The sequence below is a fragment of the Hemicordylus capensis genome, chromosome 4, assembly GCF_027244095.1.
Source record: "Hemicordylus capensis ecotype Gifberg chromosome 4, rHemCap1.1.pri, whole genome shotgun sequence".
Classification (NCBI taxonomy): domain Eukaryota; kingdom Metazoa; phylum Chordata; class Lepidosauria; order Squamata; family Cordylidae; genus Hemicordylus; species Hemicordylus capensis.
This window is the reverse complement of record NC_069660.1, coordinates 315,432,360-315,458,425: the sequence shown is the minus strand read 5'-3', so window position 1 is coordinate 315,458,425 and position 26,066 is coordinate 315,432,360.

Genomic DNA, 26,066 nt, shown 5'->3' with positions numbered 1-26,066 from the left:
CTGCAGTCTGAGAGACTGCAAAAGGGGTGGAACTGGCTGTGAAGGGTTCCTCCAATCCAGGAAGGAAGGAAGCCACAACAGCCAATTGAGTTTAAGTGGAAGGAGGAGCTTCCTACCCATAACTCCAGTTGGGCAGCTTGCACAAACCAGATGACACTCTCCAGCCTCTGGACTCTCTGTAAAGTAAAGTTATGCCATCGAGTCGGTGTCCTGGCAACCACAGAGTCATGTGGTTGTCTTTGGTGGAATACAGGAGGGGTTTACCATTGCCATCTCCCACGCAGTGTGAGATGATGCCTTTCAGCATCTTCCTATATTGCTGCTGCCTGATATTGTCGTAAACCCATCCCACTAATCTGGAGCTAAAAATATCAGCCACCAGAGAGTGAAACAGACAGGGGTGGAAGTCAAACAACAAAGCCAGGCAGTAAGCAGTTTCTTCAAACCATAGTCAGTCCGCGTTGTAATATCACCAGTCAGTCGAACAGAGTCCAAATCGTAATCTACAAACAGAGTCCAAAACGGTCCAAGGTCAAAACACAAGCACGGCAAACAGGAACACAGCCAAGTATCTCAGTAAGAACTACGTTGACACCAGCACCTGCTGTTAATCATGGATCTCTGAATCAGCAGCCTTGCTAGTTAGTCTAGATGTTCTGCGCAGGCGGTCCTTTATCTCCTGCTGTCTCTTTGAGCGCCGCCTCTCCACTGCTGAGACGGGCCGTCCTTCTTCCATAGGAGCTGCTATGACAGGCTCTAACTCTTCTTCAGCCTCCCGTGGGCTGGTCCCAATCTCCTCTGCAAGTTCTGGACCTTGCACTCCCACCTCTGCTGCCATCCCATCCATCTCTTCCTCCTCGGAGTCTGTCCGCGTGCTCATGACAGATATAGGTGTTCCCCATAGTCTGGGGAAAATGCCAGCAGGGATTCAAACCAGCAACCTCTTGCTCCCTAGATAAGTTACTGCCCCGCTGCACCTTTAGGTGGATCTGGACTCTCTGGACTCTGGACCTTACTTCAAACCGAGCGTTCATCCGGACGTTGAGGGGAAGGTATCAGAATCACAGTTGGGTCCTGCAACTGCAGCTCTGATAATTTGCATGCCACATGGGTCCACCTGAGGTGGTTTTACCTCTGGTTCTGTGTGATGTCTGAATTTGGCCTAAGTCTTCTAACTGGGCCCTGCATCCCAGAAGGTTTCCTGGGTGATAGTGTGTGGTGGCAGCACATGTTCTCCTGCTTCAGTATGTGGGGCCATTTTGATTTTCAAGATGCCCCGTGCCCTGACAGTAGAACATAAGAATAAGAACATAAGAACAGCCCTGCTGGATCAGGCCCAAGGAGGCCCATCTAGTCCAGCATCCTGTTTCACACACTGGCCCACTAGATGCTTCTGGGAAGCCCACAGGCAGGAGTTGAGGGCATGCCCTCTCTCCTGCTGTTGCTCCCCTGCAACTGGTACTCAGAGCCATCCTGATATTGCTGGAGGAAGGGCACCTGGGAAATCAAAATGGCATTGCACCTAGAATGAACTGGATGTCAGCTGCTGCTGCTGCCACCCCCAGCAAGCTGGCCCAAATGAGAGACTTACCAAGTAGCAGTAGGTAGCAGCAGTGAAGCAATAAACCCTTCCACTAAGCCAAATCCTCTCTAAGGCCTAAACTAATGCAGTTTCAGGACAAACGACCAAGAAGGGATGGTAGAATATACTCTACCATGATATGGCTGTAGACAAATGGGTCAGAAGGGAACTTAAATAGATCCCAACTTGAGCAAACAATAAACATACAATATTCATCTGAAATACAACCTCTCGTGACACTGCTTGACAAATTTCTGTTTTTCGGTGTCCTGAGGTCACCTCTGCAGGTCTGCTATGGCACTGGCGTAATGAAAACAGTATTTCACAGGAAAACCACAGCCACCAGCCACCTCTAGGTAATTACTGGCAATTCCGACTGGAGAGAAATATGCTATCTGTTAAAGTTTTGTGCATTTTATCCAATGAGCAGCTTAGTAGACTGTCCCAGATCTGCATAAATGGCTGCAGCTTGTACTGTTAAGCCATCCTCAGCATTCTAAAGAACAAGGAGGAGGAGCTAGGGGAGAATAGCTTGAAACAGGACCTGTAAAACTTGGAAGCCACCAAGCCGAATGCAGCCCACCAAGCGAGTGATTGAAAAGCCTCCCATTTGGCAAGCATCAAAAAACATGAGACTGATCAAGCTGAGTATCAAGCTCAGTATTGTCTTCACAAACTGGCAGCAGCTTCTCCAAGGTTGCAGACAGGAGGCTCTCTCAGCCCTATCTTAGAGAAGCCAGGGAGGGAACTTGAAACCTTCTGCTCTTCCCAGAGCGGCCCTATCTCCTGAGGGGAATATCTTACAATCCTCACACTTCTAGTCTCCCATTCATATGCAACCAAGGTGGACCCTGCTTAGCTAAGGGGACAAGTTATGCTTGCTGCCACAAGACCAGCTCTTCTCTCTGGAGAGCATCTGGAGCTGAATAGCACAACATGGCATGTTAAATGACTGAGAGTGGATTTTTTTACTATCACTCCTTTTCTTCCTCTATTGACAACAATATGTATTACTTGTGTAGTCAATGAAGACTGGAAGGATTTCAGTCTATAGTGTCCAGAAGAACATAAGAAAAATGCTGCTTGGTCAGGCCAGATAGGTCCATCTAATACACCATCTTGTTTCCAACCTCAGCCAGCCATATGCCTGCAGGAAGCCCACAAGAGTGAGTTGAAGGCAATCCACCCACTCCCACTGTACTACCCAGAAACTAGTGGTCCTGGTTCACATACCACACAGGGGCCCATTGATGTAATGCGGAAAACCACGCAGCTTCTGTCTATCTCCAATCTGCATGCATATTGTAGGAAAGAGTACTTAACGATGCTTCTCCCTTTAGGAATAATGAGAGAGTTGCTTCAGCACAGATGAGCCTCGGAAGAGCCCTGCTGGATCAGGCCCATGGAGGCCCATCTAGTCTAGCATCCTGTTTCACACAGTGGCCCACCAGATGCCTCTGAGAAGCCCACAGGCAAGAGGTGAGGGCATGGCCTCCCTCCTGCTATTGCTCCCCTGAAACTGATATTCAGAGGCTTCTTGTCTCCTTGGAGGTGGCCTATAACCATCAGACTACTAGCTGTTGATAGACCTGTCCTCTATTAATTTGTCTAAGGCCCCCCTTCAAAGCCATCCAAGCAATTGGCCATTACCACATCCCATGGCAGAGAATTCCATAGCTAATTATTAATTAATTATTCCATAATTAATTCCGTTAATTATTTGCTGTGTGGAAAATTACTTCCTTTTGTTGGTCCTAAATTTCCTGGTCATCAGTTTTATGAGATGACTCTTAGTTCTAATGTAGTGAGTGAGAGGAGAAATTATCTCTGTCCACTCTCTCTGCTCCATTCATAATTTTATACACCTCTACCATGTCTCCCAGTAGATGCCTCTTTTCCAAATGAAAAAGCCCCAGATGCTGTAGCCTTGCCTTGTAAGGAAGGTGCTCCAGGCCCCTGATCATCTTTGCCCTCTCCTGCACCTTTTTCTAATTCTATGATGTCTTTCATAAGATACGGTGCTAAGATGCTAGTTTTAGCAGCCATGCAGCCTGTTCAGGTTTGCAATGGACAAAGACAGCATGGGCAACCCACAGTTAGACCATCAGGTTCCTGCCCAGTGTGGAAGCCACTGATGGTTTTCAGTGGCATACTGCCTTGAACACAGAGCATCAATTGACTGAATTCAGTTGATCTAGTTGCTGTTCTTTCCCCTTACATATTCTTGATATTTCTTTACATATTCTTGTTGATAGTTGCTATTGTTTTTGTTTTTGTTTTGTAAGCCAAGCTGCCCTAAAAAAGGTTTTTACATTGGAGGCGGGATATATCAATGTGTACACAAAGAATGTACCCATCATGACTAATAGCGACTAATAAATCTATCGTCATTGCCTGGGACAGCAGGATACCATTCAGAACAAGGTTCCCAACCTTCGGTCAACAGATGCTGTTAGATCACAACTCCCATAATCCTGAGCCACAATGCTTGAGGCTATTGTGGCTGGGAATGATAGAACTGTAGTCCAACAACATCTAGGGATCCAAGGGTGGGAAGCCTGATCCAGCTAATGAGCTCCTCAGCTATCTCTGAGCACCTCCTTCAGAACAGCGGGTAATGGCTGACATTCAGACTAATGCTGCTCTCATGCAATGAGAAGATATGCACCCATGCTAGAAGTTCACGTAGCTTAGCGGATGCTCAGAGTTGCTCAATCTCCATTTGCACAACAAGGATAGTGGAGAGCTTCGAAAAATTCCCTGCACTATATATGGATCCAAGAAGAGATTTCACAGCAGGAGGCATGACAGCAGCTGTATACACACAATCTGGCCCGGTTCACACAAAACACAGAACTGTGGGTCCAGTGGACCCGTGGCTCCATGCCCCCACTCCCCCACTAACCCGTCAGCATTCAGACGTGCTGGAGAGCAGGCTCCCTGACTGCAGAGAGGTGGGGGAGCTGTCTGTCTGGGCTTCCTTCTTTCATGAAGGACAGCCCATGCAACCAATAGGAGCTGGAGGGAGGGAGGAGCTTCCTCCGTCAACTCTGGTTTGAGGCAATGGCTAACTCCAATCCCAGGATCGAACATACCTCAGTTGCTGCCAAAATGCAGTTTATGGCAGAGTAATTTAATGAAAACCAAAGGTAAAACAAATGGAGTTAGGGGAGGGAAACCGCGAGTCAATTTTTTGCTTTTAACTCCAGTTCCCTGGGTCCGGACATCCAGCTAGCGAAACCGGACCTCCGGATTCACGTTTCGTCTGAATCCAGCCACAGTTTGCAACAGTGCAGCACTAGTTGGGAGCACAAGCTAAATAGAATTAGAACAAAGCACAAGATGACTGGATTCCATCCAGTGTCTTTTGGAAATATTTACGTATTTGAGACAGTCACCACAGGAATGGTGTGTGTGTGTGTGTGTGTGTGTGTGTGTGTGTGTGTGTGTGTGTGTGTGTGTGTGTGATTCATCTCTATGACTGGGCTGGCCCAGCATCCATACATAGTATTTTACATGGTGGGTCACAAATTGTGCAGGCCCATTTTGAAAACCTCTCACATCATCCCCCAAGTTCTTCGACCTGCCCTTGAAAAACACTCCCCTCTTTCCTGTAGTTTTTGATTGGGAACACTGGGAAGTATCATTTAGAGAGAAATTAGCAAGCAAGCAGGTGAGGAGGGGGGAAGCAGCCCTTTTAACATTCAAGAGCTTCATCTCTAATCAAGTGTTTTCATATGCTTAGTCCTCATAAATCATTCTGAATTTCATTTAAACAAAAAGAAAAATTACCAACAAATCCTGCATGGGATTCTGTTTCATTTATAAAGAAGTATCATAGGAAGGAAGAACATGCTATTTGTTAGAGAGATGGACCTCCAAATGACAATGCTGTCCCTTTCCATTGTTTCTTGGAAGATTTTAATTACAACCATTTATTACAGTTCTGTCCTGCAAGACATATAGAGTATAGCTCTTCAATGGGTGACATTTGCATCCATCACAGCATGGGACACCTTGACACTGCACTTGTATTATTCAAAGAATGGGATGTGGATTATAAGAAGCACATGCAAATGTATCGAAAGCGAGTAGGCCTGTGAGCAAGTTGAAACCCAAAAAATGCGCTGGGGGCAGTAGTTGTGCAATGGGAAACAAGAAGCTGGTGGTGTCTGGGGTACTGTTATTTCCAGAGCCTTCTAAGAACTTCCAGAGCCTTCTGAGAACTTCTGAGAATTTCTAGAACCCTTCAGAGACTTTGGGGAGTGGGACCTTCCACAGGCACCCTTAAGTTTTTCTGGAAAAGATAGGCCTACTTCCAGAGGCGTAACTATAGGGGGGGCAGGGGGGGCACGTGCCCCGGGCGCCATATTTTCTGGTCACATGGGGGTGCCACCATGACAAAAAAATTGTTTTAAAAAATTTTTTTTTGTTAATACAAATGTTTCCTGCTCGGTGCAGCAGTGCTGCAGCAGTCAAGGGAGCGCGGCGGCGCCCCCTCCCCCATGAGCGGTCCCTTCTGCGCCACCCGCACCCACCCCCCATTGTTTTGCTGGCGCCTGGCGGCCAGTCAGTGGCCTGGCTTGGCGGCGGCGGCGGGCGCTTGTGAGGAAAAACCTAAGTATAATGTAGTATGTTGAGGGGGCGGGGGGGCACCATTTCAGTGCTTGCCCCGGGCGCTGTTTTCCCTAGTTACGCCTCTGCCTACTTCTCATGGAGGTGGTAAACCTATGTATGGCTGTACCATTTTCGATTGCTAATGGGAGCTCACATGATGGACTTCTCCACCCAGTGAGAGCTGAACCACTGAAACAGTCTGTGCTCTCTGCCTGTGAACACGGGGTTCTTCTGTGCCTCCCAAGAAGTGTGTCCTTGTCGCTGCTTCACTACTTCTGTTATTCCCAATGGAAGCAGGCAATAGTATAACAAAAGAGCCTGTGTGCAAGAAGAGCCTGTGTTCAAGAATTGAATACGGTCCCGATTGGATAATTTCCTCATAGGGATTAGTGGGAAACTCAGAAATATTAATCACTACAGGAGGGCAGAAAGGTCTGAAATTTCACAAATTTTATTAAGTGTGCAAACTTTCAAGGGTGTTGCTTTTTAATGGTTTATTAAAGGGAAGTTTCTAAAACTGTTTAAGAGCGTCATAACTGCTTTGTTTCATGGTAGAAAGTTACAAAAGGTTGTGGAATTGAATCTCCCACTCTATCTGCCATTCAGGCCTCATTTGGAGGAAAATGCCCCTTGCCTGCATGTAAAAGGAGTAGTACCCCCATTTTTGAACCCTAGTTAATAACTCCAGAATGGCATGACAGAAATTTCTCAAAATTCATATGGTGGTAGCATTAAATGTGTGGATGATCAAGGAGATCAGTCCACCTGCTGATTTTAATGAATTTTCAAAAAAGTTTTAAAAGCTTTTAAAAATCATTAAATATCAATGGGTGGAGTGATCTCCTTGAAAGTCCTCACATTTAATGTTATAATCATATAGGAACTTCACATGAAATTTCAGAGCTTTCTACCCAGCCATTCAGGAGTTATGAATATTTTTTTAATTTCCTATTGATTACTAAGGGGAAATTATGAGTTAGGTCAGCAGGGTGGGGGCTCCCCTTAGTGGTGATTCATGTTCATTGCACATTTTTGTTCAATTGTAGATCTGCCTTTGCCTCCACCACTACCACTACTATCCAAATCCCTTCACAGAGGTTTCACTTAGGGTCTCACAGGGTTCTGACAACAATCCTCTGAGGTATTTTAGACTGGAGAGCATTTTGCTTGCACAAGGTCTCTTGATTTGCTTCATGGCTGAGAAGGGGATTTGGACTTAGGTGCTTTCCCCCCCACCCTGGTCCTAGTCTTTCAGTACTCTAACCACTGTACCACACTTCTCACTCCTAGTCATGGATGCAGGTGCAGCTGTGAAGACTGAATATGCTCAGAAGCTATGGACATCCTCAGATTCAAATAAAGTAGATTGAGGTCTTACTCCAGAGCAGAACTGAAGAAATGAATGGGCAGGAAACATTCAAAGCAAACACTAAATAGTTATTAACCGACCGAAATAGCAGCAAAATCAGGTCTTCAGATGCTCAGTTTGTTAGAAGCAACTCTTTAGATTCTTAGTTAAACTAGACTGCAGCCATCATTTATACAGACACGGAAAAACTTTGTGCTTTCCTTTTCTACTCTGTGTCTGTTCATAAACAGAGGAGCGCTGATCTTGTGGTAGCAAGCATGACTTGTCCCTTTAGTGAAGCAGGGTCTGTCCTGGTTGCATATGAATGGGAGACTTGATGTGTGAGCACTGTAAGATATTCCCCTCAGGGGATGGAGCAGCTCTGGGAAGAGCAGAAGGTTCCAAGTTCCCTCCCTGGCAGCATCTCTAAGATCAGGCTGAGAGAGATTCCTGCCTGCAGCCTTGGAGAAGCTGCTGCCAGTCTTTGTAGACAATACTGAGCTAGATGGATCTATGGTCCGACTCCGTATATGGCAGCTTCCTATGTTCCTATGTACCTAATAAAATAAAATAAAACAAGAGTAGAATTGTTCAGTCGCTTGTGGTGCTTTTTGTAAAAAAGCCAGACGTCTCAACACACCCACCCCACTCCCCGCCATCCAAAGCATGTTTCTTAAGGTATTCTGGAGGGCCTGCTTCTTTTGTTATCCATGCCCCGCATGAGCCCCATCTATGAATCTGCAGATTATTCTGGTGTGTGGAAGCCAAGTGAATAGGACCATTATCTCTCCTCACCCTCAAGGCAAAGGAAATTTGAAAAAGTGGGTAGGGAATATTATGTATGTATGTATGTATGTATGTATGTATGTATTTGATTTCTATACTGCCCTTCTAAAAATGGCTCAGGGCGGTTTTCACAGAGAAATAATAAATAAATAAGATGGCTCCCTGTCCCCAAAGGGCTCACAATCTAAAAAGAAACATAAGATAGACACCAGCAAAAGTCAGTGGAGGTACCTTGCTGGGGGAGGATATGGCCAGTTACTCTCCCCCTGCTAAATGAAGAGAATCAGCACGTTAAGAAGTGCCTCTTTGACAAGTTAGCAGGGGTTATTCTCATCCATGTCTAATAGAAACATTTTTCTCCGGAGTTTTATATATTTTTATATTTTTATTTTGTCAACACAATACCCTAGTGCACTTGAGCTCTCTGAATTGGCACTTTGCCCACCCTGCAGTTCCTTGATACAACTTAAGGCAGATCTAAATACAGAAGGTGTGAAAAGACATCTCATTAGAGGCAATCTGCAACACCTCGATGTTCACATGGTTACTAACCCAACATTTAAGAGCAGGGGTGGGGATATGCATTCAAATGCACATTCCATTCACAGCAAGGAACAGACTCTGCACTTGGATTTGTAGGTTATTGAAAGTAATGGATAGCAATCACATTTAAATGTGCATTTGAATGCATATTCCGATGCCCATCTGATTTATGCCTGTAGTTCTTAAAAGCATGCATAACCCATACACTAAGAAGAGTTTATATGCATATCCAAGACCATGGAACAGAAAAGCTGGATATAGAAATTTATAAAACTCAGATTAAAAACAAATGAAATCAAATGAAATCTAAAAAATAAAAAGACATTTTTAAAAGAAATTAAAAATCTCACACACACACACACACACACACACACACACACACACACACACACACACATTTAAGATAGCTCCAATCAATATCTGAAATTCAGCCTGTCTTACCCTTCACTGTCTCACATTAGCCCTTCAGTTTCCAGGTCATAATGCTCCAGTGATAGCAGAAGCCACAGGTTCAGCTGCCAGATGCCCCCTCGCGGGCATCTCTTAAAAGGTACAGCAGCCCTGCAGAGTCTAGATTCATACTTGGTAACTCTATGGTTTGGGGTTCCCACTCTTCAGCCTTCCAAACCTTCATTGGTTGTTATCTTCCTTTCTTGCTAGTGAGTCCCGTCTTTGTTTAATTCTCTGTGTTCTCACATCTTTCTTCATGCCTCCCATTACTTAGGCTTCTCTACCCTACCTTACCCACTTTGCCTCTGGGCTCCCGGGAGATTAGAAACCAAAGAGGTATTTGATTCTTAGCCTCTTGGGACCTCTTCCCAGTCCTCAGCCCCTCAAAGCTACTCTTTTCCTTAGGTCCTTGTGAGGTTTTAATCCTAAACTGACAGTTATCCCTTCCCTTAAATAAGGTGAATTGCAAACATTCCTCCAGCTTTGTTCCCAAGCACTGGGAACGTTCATGAACATTCCATCCCTAGTTAGCCAATCCGTGCCAGAGGCTTCACACTGCCACAATGCAGTGGAGATTGATGACTGCAAAGGCAGAATTAAGCACATGTTTAAATCTCCCCCACTGAAATCAATGGGACTTAAAAGTGCTTAACTTTTATTAGATCATACCCTTTGTCTTTACAGAAAGAAGCCATTGTGTACTTTGCAAACCAACCATTTCAATTTTTAACCACAATACAGGTGTCAGGAAAGAATGTAAATGATGGGGACACAGGGGTTATAAAAGGTGGCATTTCCAGCATATTTCCAGTGCTCTTTGTAATTAGGGGTCTTGTGAGAAGCTGGTTCAACGGTTCCTCTTTAATGGATGTCTTCAGAACTCTTCAATCACCACAGTGTACAGCCTCATTAGAGATTCACTAAGGATGCAAAGACCAAGAATTCACCTTGTTAATAAAGGAAATTGTCATGTCTCTGTGTAACCTGAGTCAATTATCTCCCATGTCAACCGCTACAAAAGATAAGAATACTGTAAACACAGTGAAGGCTGGGAGATAACAGCTCCAACAGGACTTTTCATATTCAGAATATGTCAAAAAGTAATTTACAAAGCATGAGAAAGGAGAGAGAGAGAGAAAGAAGGAGGGGGGGAAGGGAGGGGGATTATTTTAGTAAGAATAGAGATGTTTTCCTCAATCAAACACTTTTAATTTAACTGTAGGATTTTTACTTCATCATCCAGAATGAAAGAAAAGTAAAGCATTGCGAGGCTGGAGATTCAGGATGACGGAGTTCCTCCAAGTTTAAAATCCATTTGTAAAATCTTGTAAGTGTCATATTCTATCTGGACGGAGCTAAAATAATGCCAATTATTTCAATCCTTTTTAGTAGATTCAAAATTGTCCCCCTTTCAGCAAGGGGGTTTGCTCTAAAAATTTATTGGCCACTGAGCACTGAAGTTAATACTGATCCAAGAAGAATTTCCCTCACTCTCCATTAGCTTTATTTGTTCTTTGTGACATCATCACATAAGTCCAGTAGGATGTTTATGATGTCAGAACAATCACTACATCAATCCCATTTGGCTGGAAATTGCTCATAAAACTATTCCCAGAAAGAAGAACGAGTAGTTATGGGGGGGAAATGATGCTGTCCAACCCTACTGGGGTGGGGTGGGGGCAGCGGTGAGGGAAGAACAGATATGCTATCAAACAACAGCCAAATAGTAATTATATTGTGGTGGTTGACATGATGAGAAAAATACTCAAAGCCATCCCACTGAAATCGAAAGCACAAGATAGACAATTAAATTTAATTTCAATGGGACTGCTTGGAAACAGTCAAGCTGGCTATTTCAAAGGAACACACTTGAAATGTGTTGCGTGTTTTGGCCACAGGGAACAATGTGGAATCATGAATAACCCCATTGTTCTCCATGGGTAGCTCCTAGGGACACCTAGGTGGGTTGTGTGGTAGGGCATGGTGGGGGCCACGTACCCACCAACCCACAAAAGAAATGGGCAAGTGGGCAATTTTTAACAAATTTAGAACCTTTTCCGCAAAATCCCATAGGCTCCTTCTCAGCCTTTTGTCTAGGAGCAAGTGTATAAATGTAGAAATGTTTTGATTGCAATGGGTTTGTTTGTGCTCGAAACATGTCCTGTATTTAAAGGATGTTCTTTTTCAAGCTTGATACACTTGAAATGGCCTGTTTTGAGTTGAAACATTTTGTTTATTATTTATTTGTTTAGTACATTTATATACTACCCCATACAAAAAGTCCCTGAGCGGTTCACAATATAAATTTTGCCATCAAAACATTCTGCACATCCCTATTTTCTATGGATTGAAGGCATTACCCTGACTCTAATTTGACTTGGTAATGATGTCACATAGCCACTCAGATTTGAATATGTGAAAATATCAGGAAATCAAATCAGAATGAGAGCAATGCTGCATTCTGTAATGCTGACACAGAGGACCTGTTAGAGAGTTGGATCAGTGCTCTTGCCAGGACTATGAACAGGCAGTGAAGAGCGGGAGAGCAGAATGGGTTTTCATAAAAACTTCTACCTCCCCCAAAGAGATTATTTGATGCAGAACGTATTCATTTTAAAATGTTTGGCTCAGTCATAATTTATCATTCTTGAAACTACATGTGTGAGCACTGTCCCTTAGGGGATGGAGCTGCTCTGGGAAGAGAATCTGCATGTTCGAAGTTCTCTCCCTGGCATCTTCAAGATAGGGCTGAGAGGGATTTCTGCCTGCAACCTTGGAGAAGCCTCTGCCAGTCTCTGTAGACAATACTGAGCTAGATGGACCAATGGTCTGACTCGGTATAGAGTGGCTTACTATGTTCCTAAACTCAAAACCTGAGGAATTTCACATCATTGCCATGTCTTTTGTCCAAGGTGTCCTGCTTCTAAAGACAGTGTCTCTCATGAAATAAACTGGGCACTTTTAGTTATTACTGCTACTACAATGTGTATTTATACACCACTCTTCAACCAAAGTTCACAAAGCAATTTATCTAGAAAAATAAATAACGAAAAGGTGGGGGAAACTGAAGCGGAATCATAGTGGTTTGCTGAAAATGAATTGTCCGTTCATGGAAGAGACAAGATTTGAGTTCTGAACTGATCCTTTAAGAGAATCATAGATGTCTTAGCCACTATGCCACGCTAGTTCTCAGACACTACAGTTTCAGGCACTGTCCATACCCAACATGATATCTCTCATTTGAGAGTATCACTCTCCATGTTGCTTTTTGAGTGCATCTCTCACACACCAAGCAGCAATCTGCAACACTGCACTCTGCAGTTGCTTTCCCCATCTCTGTTCTTGCCCTCTACAAGACTCAAGATGATTGCTCTATCTTCAAACTTGCTTTTCTCCCTTGCAGCTATGAAAGAAAACATTTCTAGGAAACACAGTGTGCATTCAATGAGGTTCGGGAAGGGGCTTATTCATTTATTTCATACTTTTTTAAAAAGCTGGTGATATAAAGCCACAGATCGTGAAGAGTGATCTGTGATTACGGACTTCTCTTGTTTGATTATAGGTGAGCGGTTCTTCTCACACTTTCCTGCTGGCTTTCTCAGCTCTCCACCCAGCTCCCTTATCTGGATCTCCAAATGGGCTTGATTTTGCTTTCTCTGCTCTCCTCCCCTCCCCTCTGCTCTTCCCCTGGTCCTCCAGACTGCCTCATTCTACTTTCCTTCCCGGAACCCATTCAGATCTCTCTTCCATTTTCCTTCACTTACTCCCTGGATCTCCAGATTGGCTCAATCTACTTTCTTTACCCAGGCTTGTTCAGGTCTGTCGTTCTCTTTCCTCTTCTCCTTCTCCGGATCTTTTAACCAACCACAAAGAAATGGTTGCGTGAGTCAGCTATCAGAAGGGTGCTTTCTTAGATGTCTTTGCCCAGTTTGCTCAACTTTCTTTTCAGTTTGTCTGGGAAAATCTGTCTGTGAGTTGCTTTGCAATGAATCGTTTCCACTTTATTTGGGGGGCAAAAATCAGAGTTTCAAAAAGGTAGAAATATTTCCTGCAGAACACACTGAGCCCTTTCATATGATCCAACAGGAGAGGACGGGAAGGGAGGTAGGAACCTACCTGCTTCCCCCTACATGACCGGAGCCTCTGCTGGGCTCCACAGCTTGCATGCCCACAAGAACACTGAAGTGGCATTCCTCAGGGCTGTGTTTGGGAGGCAGGAGTCCTCTGACAGTGCATCACTTTAAGCCTGGGTAGCAGATCAGGGCTAGGGGTGTGCTGAACCAGTCCATGATCAAACTAGCCCACTGTGAACTGGGCCAGTTTGACCAGTTCTATAGCAGTTGCAAAACTGGCACTTGCAAAAGGGGTCTGGTCAACAATCGAATTGAACCGAACCCAGTTCACCCGCGGACCGGTTTGCTGGTTTGAGCATTTGCAAAAGGGAATCTGGTGAGGATTCTCCTTTGCTTTTGAATTAAAAGGGGGTTTTCAAAGGGTGGTGGGCAAGTGGCAAGTGAGAGGCACCTTTAGAAGTCAAATAGTAGGTGCTTACTGGCAGGAATGCAGCACTCCTCCTCCATCCTTGCAGCGGCAGCAATATCTGGCCTCTGCACATGCACAGAGGCCATTTGCACAGGGTGTTGCTGACCATACTGCAAATGTCCTCCATGCATGCGCAGAGGCCAAATACTGCTGCTGCTGCAAAGATTCAAAAGCAAAGGGGAAACCTAACCAAATTCCCCTTTACAGCCTCTGAACCAGCAAACCAGTTCAAGCAGATTTAATCAGTCAGATGGATCGGACGCGTTCGGTGAGTTGGATGGATCGGACTGGCAAGTTGGTCTGTCCAAACCGAAACCGGTTCACAGACCACGTTCCAGTCTGAATGCAATGCTCAGTTGGACTGAACATTGAAAACTGGTTCTGTGCACAGCCCTAATGAAAGCTACACAAGAAAGAGGTGGCGGGTTTGGGAGTAATCCCGGGGCTTCACACAACCAGCCCTACCTGTCCTAGCCCTGTCCTAGCCCTCAGGTAGGGCTTGTTGTGAGAATGGGCTCACTGGCTGGCATGCAGATTAATGCTGTGCTAGTGCAATGAATGCCTCATATGTCCCTGACCAAACCTCAAGATCTTCTTCAGAGGGCCTCCTCCAGGTGCCTCTGCCAAACGAGTTGAGGCAGGTGGCTACCAGGGAGTGGGCCTTTTCAGTGGTTGCACCCCATATATGGAATCACTTCCCAGTGAGCTCACCTGGCTTTGTCATTTTGTTCTTTTAGGCACCAGGTAAAGACCTTTTTGTTCACCCAGGCCTTTTAAATTCGGGATTTCAGATTTGATCCAATTCTTAATTTATTTTAAAATGAGTTTTAAAGCTGCTTTGTGTTGCATTTTGTATGCTCTTGTCACCGTTTTTTTTTGGTCTGTTACGGTTTAATGTGTTATGTGTTTTTATTGTATGTTTAAATTCTCTGTTGCGAGCTGCCTAGAGAACAATTTGTTGTGGGGCGGCTAACAAATAAAGTTTTTATCATCATCATCATCATCCCCTGCAACATACATGGACTGAGAAAGAGGTTTCCAGCAGGAGGCACACCATAGGTTGTGCAAGTGCATCCTGTTGTACTAGCACACAACCAGTCTGGACTGCAAGTTTTTGACTTAGCAGAACTAGCTAGCACATCATCTGTGCACTAGGGCACCATGTATGCAGTAGTGCAGTACTGGTCTGTATGTCATATATTGATTGTATGAGTATCTACTTTTGTTTAATCCTGTTGGGTGCTCCTAGCTCCTGTTGCTTCAGAATCCTTTCTTCCCCCTACTTACTGTTCCCCACATCCTCCCCCCTCCTGTATCCACAATTGGCCACACCACAACTGGAGGTGATTCCACCTCATTAGGGATCACATTGTGATTTGAATGATGTCAATGTGCTACATAGCCATCCAGATGTAGCTTCGTAATAACAGCACTGTGGTGATGCTAAGTCAATTCAGAGTGAAGGCAAGAAAGGGCAGCATTGATGAACTAGCAAAAAAGTGTTGTAAGCTGTTCCAGAAAAACTGTCAAGGGAGGGAGACATCGTTCAGTCCAGTCAAAACTGTTCTTGGGGAACTATAAACAGTTCTGGCTCCATCCTAGACTTGGTGGCATCCTACTGTGCCAACAAAGCAGATGCAAAGGACTTATTTGCAAACCAACTGAACGTTCATCAACACTGCTTGCTGGGTTGAAATCCAAACAGACTTTCCCCATCAGCTCCAACTGATATGGGAGAGTGACAACGATACAGCTGGAATTTCCTTCCCGGCAATTCAATGATCTTGTGGAAATTACATCTGTCAGTTTCCACTGGCATGGGCACAGCATCTATAATTAGCAGCTAAAAATAATTACAATCTCGCCGATGATAGGCAGCCATGTAAAACATGTGAGCATTCAGCCTTGTCTGAAACAGCGTCATTAATAAGATGTGTAATTTCCTTCCTGGAGAAGGGAGAGCACCTGATCCTCAGGATGGATATTGGGTTTATTAAACGGAGAGAAAGCCTTCCGTGGCAAATATGCAGGGGAATATGGATTGGACTTAGCAGAGGATATTGGTATGTTAATAAAACTTTAATTTTTAATTGGATCCTTTCTCTGCCAATTCAATTTCCTTCTTTTGCCTCCTCTCTCAATTCCTGCTTCTGCCAGTCCGACTTATTCCTAGGCAGGAAAATTAATGAAAGCAATGTCTGTATGATGGTTCAGATGAAAGTAAAGAAAACCATGTGTAACCCCCCTTTTTCACTCTAAGTTTTTCAAGGAAACTAACATGAAATTTGGAATCTCATAAAGTTAACATTTGGATCATATGCCTATACTTTCTGTCATGAAGTTCATTGGCAGTTGTGTTGCTACTCAGCCTTGGATCACATTCTGTTGTTATCTGTTACTGTAAGCTACTGGGAGATACTGGAGAAAGAGCTGTCGGACTGTTCTTTTGCACCCACACAAATGAAGACATGAAGCTTATTGTATTTATCATTTATTTATTTATCATATTTTTATACCGCTTGAGATGTACATCTCTAGGCGGTGTACAAAATTTAAAAGTCACAAATTAAAATACGTGACAATAAAAAATAGAATAAAATTATTAAAACAAGTTTTTAAAAATGATTAAAATTACTTCTAATTCAAAGCCTGAGAGAACAGGAGGGTCTTCAGGTTCTTCCTGAGAACAAACAGAGAAGGAGATGCTCTTATTTCAGCAGGGAGCATATTCCAAAGCCCCGGGAAAGCCACAGTGAAAGCCTGGTCCTGGGTCGCCACCAAACAAGACAGTGGCAACCGTAACCGGACCTCTCCAGAAGATTGTAACAGGCAGCAGGGATTATGACAAAGGAGGTGCTCTCTCAAATAACCTGGACCCAAGCTGTTAAGGGCTTTATAGGTAATAACCAGCACTTTGTATTTCACACAGAAAAATATTGGCAGCCAGTGCAGTTCTTTTAGAACTGGTGTTATGTGGTCCCTTCGTGTTGTCCCAGAGACCAATCTGGCTACCACATCCTATAGCAATTGTAGTTTCCAGACTATGTACAAAGGCAGCCCCACATACAGCGCACTACAGTAGTCAAGCCTGGAGGTTACCAGCATATGTAGCACTGTTTTAAGGTCATTCACCTCTAGAAATGGATGTAGCTGACGTATCAACTGAAGCTGATAAAACTCTCCTGGCTACTGCCTCAACCTGAGAAACCAGGGAGAGCTTTGGGTCCAGGAGCACTCCCAAGCTATGTACTTGATCTTTCACGGGGAGTGTAACCCCATCCACAACAGGTAGATCTAAACCATCTCTCGGGTCCTGGTCCCCTACAGTCAGTACCTCCAACTTATTTGGATTCAACTTCAGTTTGTTATCCCTCATCCAGCCCCTTACTGCCTCCAGGCAAGCATTTAGGGAAGACATGCCATTTCCAGATGAGGTCGGCATGGAAAAGTAGATCTGGGTGTCATCAGCATATTGGTAACACCCAGCACCAAACCTCCTGATGATCTCTCCCAGCGGTTTCATGTAGATGTTAAAGAGCATTGGAGACAATATGGAGCCTTGTGGGACTCCACACTTCAGTTCTCGCTTAGTGGAACAACAGTCTCCAAGTGACACCATCTGGAATTTGCCAGAGAGGTAGGAGCGGAACTACTGTAAAACCGTGCCAACCAATCCCACCTCCCCCAGGCGGTCGAGAAGGATACCATGGTTGATGGTATCAAAAACAGCAGAAAGATCCAAAAGGACCAGCAGAGTCACACTCCCTCTGTCGATAGCCAGTTGGAGATCATCTATCAGGCTGACCAAGGCAGTCTCGACCTCATAGCCCACACGAAGGCCAGTTTGAAATGGGTCTAGATAATCTGCATCATCCAAAACTGCCTGGAGCTAAGAGGCCACCACCCGCTCAACCACGTTGTCCAATCATGGAGGATTAGAAAAAGGTCTGTAATTAGCTAACTCTGAGGGATCCAGTGTAGCTTTCTTCAAAAGTGGTCTGATAATAGCCTCTTTAAGACAAGGAGGCATCCTGCCCTCCCTCAAAAAAGCATTTATAATATTTACCAGACCCTCTCTGATAATATAATTATCAGATGAGATAAGCCAAGTTGGGCAAGGGACAAGAGAACAGGTTGTAGGGCCGAAATAGTTTGTCCACTTCCTCAGGAGTCACAAACTGAAAATGATCCAATCTAATCTCATAAGAGGAATTGCTGGACACCTCCACAGTAGACCCTGCAGTAACTGTGGAATCCAGCTTGGCCCAAATCAGAGAGATTTTATCCTTTTAAAAAGTCATTAAAGACGTCACAGTGAGTGACTGGTAGTTCCAAGTTTAGCAATGTGGGCAGAAAAGAACTGCTTCTTTGCCTGCCGTACTGCCAGAGCATAGATCTTCAAATGTGCTCTGTGTTGTGCCCAATCAGATTCGCACAGAGTCTTCCTCTGCTAGCGCTCTAATCATTTGCTTTGCCATTTCCGCTCCCATTACTCATCCGAATACCATGGGGCTGTCTTCAATGCAAGTCGGAGAGGACGCATAGGAGCAATTGTGTCTACTGCTCTAGTAAGTTGATTATTTGATCTTTGTACCAGAGCTTCGTTAGCGGAGCCAACCCTAAATCCCTCCAAGACTTCTTGGAATCCTATTGGATCCAATAACATCGTCGGGTGGACCAATCTAATAGGTCCTTCTCCATTGCTGCCCCGAGGCTTTGGAACACACTTCCTGTTGAAATAAGAGTCTCCCCATCTCTTACAACTTTGAAAAAGGCAGTCAAGACATTTCTGTTCACCCAGGCTTTTAATTAGATATTGAGCCAGGTCTCACAATCGGTGAGACCCAATTTGGGGCGGTGAGTGGAGAGGGAGCACTGGGTGGCCGGATCGGCCGCCCACACGATTGCAGGCTCCGTGACGGAGCCAGCGGGGGCTGGGGGGAGTGGGGGCCAACCCACACCTGCAAGGTCCAGCATGCCCTGCACGAGCATGCAGGGCATGCTGGCAAGACCCCCAGGGCCGGGAGGTGGCTTTTCACCTCCCCTTCTGGGTGTCTCCTCATAAGTAGGCGTGGCACAAAACCGCACCTACTCACGATCTAGAAAACCAGGTTTGCAGAATGCTTGCTCTGCAAACCTGGTTTTAGGGCAGGGGTTCTTGAGCGGGATACCTGCTCCAGAACCACCGGGCTCGCAACTGAGCCTGGTGGTTTTTACGATCGGAAAAATCGGGCTAGGTTTTCCTAGCCCGATTTTTCCCATTCGTGAGAATAGCCCCATTGTTTTAATTGTGTTGTAATTGTTGCAATGTTTTAATCTTTTAAATATTAATGTTTAAATAATTTTTATCGGTTGTGTTTATTGTTTTGTTGTAAAGTGCCCAGAGACTTGCATTTTGGGCAGTATGCAAATGTGTTAAATAAATAAATAAACAAACAAATAAATAAAAAATAAAGTGAAGTGTGCCATCAAGTCAGTTTTGACTCTTGGCGCCCACAGAGTGCTGTGGTTTTCTTTGGTAGGAAGGGTTTACCATTGCCTCCTCCTGCGCAGTATGAGATGATGCCTTTCAGCATCTTCCTCAGGCGCCTAACAACGATAGGGCAAGGGGAGGCAGTTGTCTGGGGGCCCCACTGCCTGGAGGGGCCCCCCAGAGGCACCTCACGTGACTCCCCATTGCCCCCTGCCCAGCCCCAAGGCCCCTCAGCCACTTGCCCTGTTCGCCGTCTCTCCTGCTTGTTCTCCTGGCCGGCAATCCAGCAGCAGACAAGCTGCCAAGAGCTCCTTTTCTCCCGCCTCTCAGCTGATCGGCGGGTGGGCGGGGCTTCCACGGAGGTCTGGTGTAGGCCTCTGTGAAGACTGAACTCCAGTAGGGCCCAAGCCAGCCAGGAAGGAGGAGGCAGCCAGAGAGGCCTCCACTGTTCTCTGCAGCAGAAGACCCCCTGCTGCCAGGTAGTGTGAACTCCTTTTTGTGGTTACCTTCCCCACCCCCCCACCCGGATATATAGGGATCTGCTTGCCATAGGGCTTTGATATGGGGGGGAGGGACTGAGAAGTCTCTGAATATTTATTTTTAAACAGCTTGGAAAATTTGCTGGCTTAAAAAAAACTCTTAAAAGTCCTATAAGTGGCTTGTTTCATGGCAGAAAATTACAAAAACTTCTGGAAGAAACAGTATTATATTTATTTTATTCATTCATTTATAAATGCACTTATGTTCAAGTTGTTTTGCAACCCAGAAGGTCTGAGTGAGAACTGTGAAGCATGTCTTCTGCTTTTATTTTATTTTATTTTTCTTGTGTGTGAACTGCTCCCCAGTAACTTGCAGGGACTTCAGGGTAAATCTGGCCAACATGTGAATGCAGCACCTCCATTCCAGAGGAGAGGTGTGTAAAAGGGCTTTAAAAGCCTCCTGTGAAAAACCTCCTGGAATCAAACTTGACTGAATTTGTTCAGAATTCTGAGAAAACAAACATAGGCTCACCCTGCATGGTTGAAAGTCTCCTTGGCTAATCTGCAGCGAGGGGCCCATTTTAATCATTCATCTTTCTAGTGTGTTCTAGGCATTAAAAGTAAAACAAATGTATAGTACTCAATGTATATCACTATATATTGTGAGGTGTGCGTGTGTGTATTCAGTGAAATGTATTTCCAGGCAGCATACTTATTTTGGAATATCAGACTTAAATCCTTGGGGGCCTGGGGTGTGCGGAGGCCCTGGACTTTGAGTGGGGGGGCCCCATTTTAAAATCTTGTCTCTGGGCCCACTCCAACCTTGCTACGCCCCTGATCTTCCTATATCGCTGCTGCCCGATATTGTACCAGCAGGGATTCGAACCAGCAACTGCTTGTTAGTCAAGCATTTCCCCACTGTGCCACTAAAGCCTGGCTAAACAGGTATGTTTTCAGGTCCTTCTTAAAAACATTCAGAGAAGGGGAAACTCTAATTTCATTAGGAAGCACGTTCCAGAGTCAAATGCCTCCTTCTTCATCTTGAAGCTAGTGGGGCAAACGAGCTGCACCCAGGTTGTACTTCAATCAGCATCATGTCTAGTTTGGGTCCTAGATGTTCTCCAGAGCTTCAGTTGTCTAGAAGATCACAAAATCAAGCAATCAGTTAGACTGGAGGCTGCACCAATCATTTCCATATGTATACTGCCAAGAGGGTCACTTCAGGACGTACCATATTTTTGCAAATACATTCCACATATGGGTATAACCTGCACCTACGGTATGTAAGAATACCCTGCAGAAAGCTAGTAACGGGGTTTGAAAGACCATGCATAGCCCACACCTCTGTATTGCCCACACCGAAGCAGCCTCAGCTGTCCCTTAGGAGGCGTTGGGTCTCAGGAGGTGGCAAAGGGTTCCTGGCACCCAGCTCCCACACCAGGAGCAAAGGGCCCTTGTTGCTCTGCAGCACTGGCCCTAAGAAGCCCTTGTGCTCCAGGAGCGAAAGGAGCCTGCCAGACATCCATCAGCTTCTGTGTCAGTGCAGCTTCCCAGTGTCTTTGAGGATCAGGGCTGTTGCTGCTGCTGAGGGCCCTTCACCTCCTGAGGCCCAGCAACAGTGTGCCTGCTGCCTTGAGCCTTCAACTCTGCGGTGGCAGCCTTGCTGAAAGACCCCACCAGGGAGTTATTTGCACATGGCGTCATGCTTCAGGATAAATGTTGAGCAAAGCCACTTCAAACTACACTCGTGGAATTGAGGGAAGCAGCCCCTCCTTTCTGCGCTAGGGTTTTGTTTTGAAACAAGTTCACATGGCATGCTCCATGTTTTCCTTCTAGCCAGTGGGGGTGGATGGGAGAGAGAGCTTCCTAAAGAGCGATTTCTGCATTTCTAAAGAGCGCATCCCTCTTATCATGCAAATGATTCTACATCAATGCCTCTCCCTATTTGCTCAGAAAATGTCGCTTAAAACCAGCATCTTAAAAAATCTGGAAATATGGCGAGAGAAGCTAGAATTTGCATCACAAAGCCCAATTTGTGTGTGGAGTGAGCCCAAGGATCTCAAAGGGACTTCGGGGTAAGTTTGGCTGGTGTGTACACACACACAGAGGCTCTCCACATGAGCAGTGCGGAGAGCCTTGCTAGGCTCTCCCCGCAAACAAGCCGTCACACATTGCTGGATTGGCCTACCGACCGATCCAGCTACCGGCTTTGTCACAGAGCCGGTAGGGGCTGCAGGGATCGGAGGTGACCCAACCCCTGGAAGTCCCAGGATGCCCTGCACAAGTGCGCAAGGCATCCTGGGAAGACCCCCAAGGCCAGGAGGTGTGTTTTAGACTCCTGGCAGGGGTGTCCTTGCGAATCGCCAAGGTGCAGAGCCATGCTGAGGTGGCTCACTATCAGAAAAATGGGGTCAGCGGAGCGCTCGCTCTGCTAACCCCATTGAAGGGGAGGGCGTCTTTGGCAGGATAGCCTCCAGAAAATGACTGGGCTCACCCAGTGATTCTCACGATGGGGGGAAACCATGTCCCCCCCCCATCATGAGAATAGCCTCATACTCTCTTCTGAAGTAGATCTGGGGTAGAGGTTCTGTGTGTAAAGCCTCCAGGCAGAATGGAGATGGGAAGGGGCCAGTTCCTGCAGGACCTCCTTCATATGTAAAAAATATGTTAGTGGAACCCACACCCAGTTAGATCCCTGCACAAAAAAATGATAACCCATGGGTTACGTTTGTGAAAATATGCTATCCTTTGCTTGAAAGTGCAAAACTGGGCTCAAAGAAAGAGAGAAACCTTTGGCCAATCAACTGTTGGTGGACTATTTGCATCAAAGGAATTAAACTGAAGTTCAAAAAAATGCCTTTGCCCATTACCCAGCATACTTTTAAACTACCTATCAAGAATCATTATCAGTTGTGCTGGAAATAAAAGCTGACACTCCTCCCTAGGGCATATGATATTAAAAGAACAATTTTGCAATTACATGCATTTAAAGTTTAAGCTGCTGTTGGTGGCTAAGACAAAGGAACAGAGCATGGGGCGGAAGGAAGTGGGTTCTCTTGGAGGGGAAAAGTTCAAGGAAGATGATGGGTGGGTGGAACATTCAGCCTGTCCCATCTTGACTCCTCTGGGTGGGTGGGGAAATTGGTAAATTAAAACAGATAAACAACATCAAAATGCTTTAAAAACAAAAGCAATCAATCTGAGCATAAGCATATAAGTAAGGGATATCTAGCCCAGTTTCCTGATTCCAACAGTGATTTCCCATGTTTCTAGTCCACAATTAAAATATGAAGGCAACAGTGTGTGAAACTTTAAGGGAGAATTCAGTTCCCCTTTCTTTCCATTTTTAGCCTTCTTTCCAGTAGGCTTATGAGATCACTGTGTGTGTCCATCATCTCATCTTGCCTCCTGAAAGGATCTAACCTGGCCTCAGAGCCAGGGCAAAACCCAACAACTGTCCTTTCATTGAGAGCATCTGCATATGGCTATGGGGAGCGAGGAGGATCTGAAAGTTCTCCATTTTCCAAGAAGAGCAACCCTATCTGAAAACTGCCAGCAGTTGTCAAGTGGGAGCCATGAGTCTAGAACCAGGAGTCAGAGCCGAGCAGTCAGAGCCGGAAAACAAGCTAAATGTCAGTTCAGAAGCCAGGAAGACCATCATTGCATGGGTGAAGTCCCAGCTTGAAGAATACACATTTATATCTCTTCCCACTGTAGGGAGCCATTCTGCGTAGGTGACCTAAGTCCAGTACCTGGTACCCTTTACTGTCCAGGGAAATGCACCAACCTGTAGCTAGGGTGCCTCATCTCACAAGCCAGCCATACACAGAACTGAAGACTACTGGATCTAGCCCCAACAGCCTCTTCCAGAAAAACAGGAAGGGATGGTCAGTTGTGCTACCTGTTTCACCCACATCTACATCACATCCCAACCCTCTCCGGACGAGATGAATTTGAACACCACGTTGGATATCTCAGTTTGACAATTTCCTCTGGTTCTCTATGTGTTGTGAATATCTACTTTGGATTATGCTGAAGGTTCAACTTCCCAACCCTCTAATTAGCATCACAAAAGCAGCATTCGAGGCAGAGGAGTGCTCAAATGCCTGCCGTTCTTGATGAAGAATGGCAGTTAGAATTAATAGCCCAACTAGCTAGAGTAGTAACTCTTTACTCTTAAGTGTCCCATTATTGCAGTTTCTCTTGAAATCTATTGTGGAAACATTAATCAGAAAGAACACTTTTTGGTCTTTCATTTAAGGGGATGCGGTTAAATTGGGAAGCTGAAGAACTGAATTAGTAGCAGCTGTGCATCTAATGGAATATGGGGCTGATGTTCACAACTGCACTCCGTATTTATTATAAAAATAATTATAACACTACTAAGGTTAACAAAAATGGCAAAGTGGTTTATACATTAAAATAATTGGAATAACAAGAGTGTTTTAAAAGCAACCTTTAGATTTCAAACATACGTGTCCCAGAATTAAATCTTTCTGGATTCAGGCATTACAGAAAATTCAAATAATGGCAGGTATGATGCCAACTTTTGACAACTTAGCTTTTATTTTGAATAATACTGGAGAAGATCAATGAGTGACATTCTGCACATGCACAGGTGAAACTCGGAAAATTAGAATATTGTGCAAAAGTCCATTAATTTCAGTAATGCAAATTAAAAGATGAAACTGATATATGAGACAGACGCATTACATGCAAAGCGAGATAAGTCAAGCCTTAATTTGTTATAACTGTGATGATCATGGCGTACAGCTCATGAAAACCCCAAATCCACAATCTCAGAAAATTAGAATATTACATGGAACCAAGAAGACAAGGATTGAAGAACAGAACAATATCGGACCTCCGAAAAGTATACAGTGTACTGTGCTTGACTGGCCAGCAAACTCGCCTGACCTGACCCCATAGAGAATCTATGGGGCATTGCCAAGAGAAGGATGAGAGACATGAGACCAAACAATGCAGAAGAGCTGAAGGCCGCTAATGAAGCATCCTGGTCTTCCATAATATCCCATCAGTGCCACAGGCTGATAGCATCCATGCCACGCTGCATTGAGGCAGTAATTGCTGCAAAAGGGGCCCAAACCAAGTACTGAATACATATGCATGCTTATACTTTTCAGAGGTCCGATATTGTTCTGTTCTTCAATCCTTGTCTTCTTGGTTCCATGTAATATTCTAATTTTCTGAGATTGTGGATTTGGGGTTTTCATGAGCTGTACGCCATGATCATCACAATTATAACAAATTAAGGCTTGACTTATCTCGCTTTGCATGTAATGCGTCTGTCTCATATATCAGTTTCACCTTTTAATTTGCATTACTGAAATTAATGGACTTTTGCACGATATTCTAATTTTCCGAGTTTCACCTGTAGTACAAGTGGTTCTGAACTGCCCACACTGCTGTGGGTGTCTACAACAATGTCCACAGTGCTGTGAAAAAGTGTTCTTGCATAAATACTTAAAGCTGTGCAATCGCACTTGCATGACCATACTCCTGCATTGTATTGTTTAAGAATAATAAATTTAGCAAGTCATTGGAAATTCACATCAACTCCTCCCAAGCAGGAATGGTTGTTAAAAACTTTGAAGAGTGTGTCAGTGATTAAACTAACCAATTTAATTTGCCAAAGGAATTGCCAAATTATTAAGGAAGCCTTTTCTTGGATATGGCAACCATTTCTTAATTATTGGAAGCTTCACTTTGGATTGTCAAGATTAGATTTCCAAGCATTTGTGTAATCTGACTAGGGATTTATTTATTTTTTGGCTTTATCTCAATTATTTAATAATACTGGCCAGCATAATGTACTCTAGTATGGCACCACTAGACACTGCATAGGGCTGTCACAGACTCGTAAGACAGCCCTGACGCTGCAGAGAACGAGCATTTGCACATTCAGGGCAACTGCAGCTACTCACATTTGTGACACTGGGAATTACTGTGGTAGCACTGATTACACAACTGATAGTTCTCTGCAGCATTGGGGTTGCCTTTTGAGTCCAAAGCAGCTCTTGTGTAGTGTGACGAGGCACCGTGTTGCTGCATATCACTTCAGATTATCAGCATCAGCATAAAAAAATTAAAAGTGTGATGATTATTAAACACCTGTTCTAAACAGCAGAGAACAATCTAACAAATTATCAGTTTGAAGGAAGAATGAAAAGATGTTGATCTGCTTTCAGGAGAGTAACAATGATCAGTCCATATGGAATTCCCAAA